This window comes from Vigna radiata, unplaced genomic scaffold (genome assembly GCF_000741045.1).
Source record: "Vigna radiata var. radiata cultivar VC1973A unplaced genomic scaffold, Vradiata_ver6 scaffold_227, whole genome shotgun sequence".
Lineage (NCBI taxonomy): Eukaryota > Viridiplantae > Streptophyta > Magnoliopsida > Fabales > Fabaceae > Vigna > Vigna radiata.
In genome coordinates, this window is record NW_014543239.1 from 381,620 (window position 1) to 386,082 (window position 4,463).

Genomic DNA, 4,463 nt, shown 5'->3' on the forward strand with positions numbered 1-4,463 from the left:
GTCCATTTAGCTAGTGGTTTTTAGAGCACTTTTTGCACAATGGTTGTTGGTAGGCTTGGCAATTTTGGTGTTGGAGTGTGGATTCCGAAATTTTGCTCATGGAAAGAGAGAAGGGAAGTTTTCATTGGGATTGTTGAAGCACATGTTTAATTTCCTTGAAGAATGGTGCATATGGGACAAGAAGTCAACTCATTTGGTGGATATTTGAAAGTTGAATTTTGAATTGGTATTTGGAAGAACATGATGCACGGCCATTAGGTTCGTTTTGGCCAATTGGACTTTTAAAATTAATTGTTAATTGTCATTTAGTCAAAACAATTGTTAGGATTAAATTAGGCTTGTTGGTTCACTTGGTTTTAAATTAANTTAATTAATAGGTTGAGTTTATGTGTTTGAGTTAGTGTTGCATTTAATTATTTTTAACTGTGTTTGTTAATTTGTTTGCAAGAGTATTTGATGTTGAATGTTGTCTAAGGTTTTTAATAGTGTTAGTTTAATTACCATGCTAGCTTAAATTAGTTTGTTGCATCTGTGTCTTTATATTGAGTTCTTTAATTTTTGCAAAACCTTTTCAACCCCCCCCCTTTCCGTGTTAGATTCAATTCTTGAACTGCAAAATTGGTCCTTGAGAGACGACCTAGGAGTCACTTCCTAGTCTATACTGCATTTCTTTATGCACATCAAATTTGCATGGGCGGCGACACCCATCAATGGCATCTACTAATGGATGCCAAGCACTGACATGGATTTTTCTTTTTCTTTTTCTTTGTACTTATAAGTAGTAGTATAGGTGAAATTTATGTTTGAGTCTATGCTTGGCTTGTACACTTCTTCGGATAATGGTTCCAATTTATTGCATGATGAGTGGTTTATTATTGATGATTGATTGTGGATGATGATTGAGAATGTGTGAATGTTGATATCCAGGTTGATGGTTGACTAGCTATTTGAACAAATGAGTAAGTGATTCATGATTGAGATTTTGATGCTAAGCAGGATTCATGTGAGAAGTGAGAAAGCATGATTATGTGAGGTATTGAGCTTCAGAGTTTTATTGTTGTGTGCACTGTTTATAGAGAATCATGAATGGTATTGACGTAATCTTGACAATTGATTGAATTGCCTGTGTATGTCATATGATCAAGGCCATAATTGGAAAGCCCTTACTTAGCCAAATTTTCACCCAAAGAATTTTAAATGATATACCCTTTTTGAACCTTGACCTTAAACAGTATGAAAACCCTTGTTTGAATTGATTTACCTTTAGTTAGGGTTGAGAATAATTATATGTGATAAAAAGGTTCAAGTTTGGGGTTGTATGGGGAAAGTAAAAGGCAAAAGCAAAAAGCATTGAGTTCAAAAGATGAGAAAGAAAAATGCATGTGAAAGAAAAGAAAAGAAGTAAAGAGAAAAGCATGTAAAGAACAACTCAATGTAAAATGAAAAGAGAAAAGTTGGGAATGAGTGAGATTGGTTACAAAGAGAGTGTGCTTGAACCTTGAATAATAATTTAAACTCTCTTAACTCAAGGATTCTGTATTCCAGAAAAACCAATTTTTCTTGATAGCCCAGCCACAATACAAGCCTTGGAAAAAGTCCTTGTGATGTCATATGCATGTGAAAGATGTTGATTGTTTTAGATGAATGACAATATTGTTTTATGTGATATGTGAACAATAGAGAGTAGAGTGACCCCCCTAAACACTTGAGTGATTGAGTGAAACACTTGCTTGGTGAGAATTGTTAAATCCATGTTTACATCTATGTTTAGTTGATTGATTATTCATGAACAAAGCATTTGTTGGAAAAAGATTGATTATGTGAACTAGTTTGGATTGAAAACATGCATACATCTTGGTAGGATTTCACTGAAATTTGAAATTGTATAATAACTTGTCATGAGAAAAAGAAGTTTTGAAAAGTGTGAATTATTTGATGAAAAAGTGGAAAGCCAAGTTTTGTCTTGTTTGCTTGAGAACAAGCAAAGTTCTAAGTTTGGGGTTGTGATAACGGTCTAAAACCCGTTATTTTCATACTTAAATTTGATAGTAAAACACATCCTTTATGGCTTAGAATGAGCTTTAAATCAAGTAAAACACTTAGTTGAGTCTCTTGAGAGTCAAAAGTTGGTTTTAGAGATATTATGCTTGTTTTGCATTGTTTTGCAGGGTTTTTAGATGAATTGAAGATGGAAGTGAAGTGAGGTGGACTTATACCCATGAAAGAAGGAGAAAAATGATGAAAAGAAGGGTCAAGCAAGCCGTTGAACGCCATAATGGTCCACCGAGTGCTCAGAGTGATTAGAGGGAAACCGCTCAGCGGCAAAACTGACCGCTGAGCGGTCAAAGCGGCACAAGGCAAACTGCTGAGCGGTGAATTTAGGCTCTTGGGCGGTTGTCTATTTTTTTACTTAGATTCTGTAAATCTTTCTGTTGTCTATCTGTTATCTTTTTGGGCTTATATATAGCCCCAGTGCGAATTAGATAGTGATTCTTTTGGCAGAGAGAACGTCCAAAGCTATTCCACACACCTTGGAGGAGGTTCCTTGGATGCTTAGGCTCTATTCTACCAAGTTTAGGGTTATCTCTTTCATTCTTTCATTATTTTCATCTAGTTTCACCATGATTATGGAAAACTAAACCATTTGTTGTTGGGGAACAATGTAATCTTTTGAAACTCTCAATATATTGAAATTCTTATTTATTTCATATGCTTGTCATATACTTATTTATCAATTGTCGGGTTCTCATCTGCGCTCAATGCTTTTATTGTTTAACTCATTCAGTAAATATTGTTTGTCTTTATCGATATGGGGACGTACCGTAATGTCATGAACTGGTGGGAAATTCCTTGATTATGCCAATATCGCCTAGGGATAGGGATAGGATGGTCAATTGTATTTGCTTCAAAACGCATTGCATTATTAGTTACTAGGGGAGGTTAGGGATAGCAAGCCGGTAATTAGTAATAGGATCTTTTCACCAAGGAATTGGGTTAAGGGTAATTAAGAAAGTATGCATGTCAATTAGATAAATAAGTGAATTCAATAAGAGGAGTAGATATATGAGAGTGGATGAGATGAAATTGTAAACCCTAACAACACCATTCATAGTTTTCAAAACCAATTGAATCAATTGCATTGCATGTTTATTTTGTTCTTTGCATACAACCACTATATAACCTATTCTTGAATTTCACCAGTGTGCCAGGTTTAGGTTTGTCACTTTTCACATCAGGGTGTTGGTGAACTAATTCTCCTTCCTTATCTACCTCCTGATGATCTTGTGCTCCTAGTACAAATTTTATCCTACAGACACTAAAGAACACTGCACTAGATCACACAATTAGCCCAAAAATAAAAATAGTAAATGATATATATATATATATATATATATATATATATATATATATATTATTTGTTTCATTAGTTCATTCTGATATTTGAGGACCTAGTCATGTTTAGTCCACTTTAGTATTTCAGTGTTTTGTTACTTTTATTGATGACTATTCCAGATGTACTTAGTTGTTTTTAATGAAGAATCGTTCTGAGTTGTTTTCTATTTTCCAATCATTTTTCAATGAAATAAAAACACAGTTTGGGGTTTTTATTCGAACTTTACGTAGTGATAATGGCTGTGAATACCTTTCTCAACCATTTAAATATTTTATGGCTTCTCATGACATTCTTCACCAGATGTCACATACTTATACTCCTCAATAAAATGGGGTGGCTGAGCGCAAGAATAAACACCTTATTGAAACAACTCGTACACTTCTAATCCATGGCCAAGTACCCTCACGTGTTTAGGGTGATGTAATTCTCACTGCATGTTATTGTTGAGATTGTTGACAACACAATATCTATATCAACCTGGTTTTTGATGATGACAACACACTACTTAATAACACACATGTGTTGTTGTTGTGTTACATGTTCTCATGCTTATTGATTGGTATACTTGTTGAACATGTGTATGTGATAAGTGGCTGTGTGAATGCATGCTTATTGTACTTCTACTTGTTACATCATTTATGGATGCATTGCACTTATTTTGAAAGATGAAAACCACAAGCACTTTTGTGAACTTATAACTGTGTGACAAAGCTGTAGTAAAGTCGACTCCAATATTAATTGAATCGACTATACTAAAGTCTTTGTACAGATTTTGAGAATCAGTGCTTTGTGAGATTTTGAGAAGAAAAGAATTTCAAAATGTTCTTACATGTCGAAGTCGACTATGTGCGCCACACATTCGATTGTATCTATTGTTTGATTTGAAATTTTGTTATGCTCTTGTACAGTAACATCTATATTTTCAAAAGTTAGTTGAGCATTGAATAGTTGGTCAACTATATTAAATGAGAAATTATTTTTGGTTGACTGAATAGTTGGCAAACTGTTATAACTGTCGAACCTAGCCGACTACATTAGTAGCATATTTGACTATGAGAAACTCTGAAAA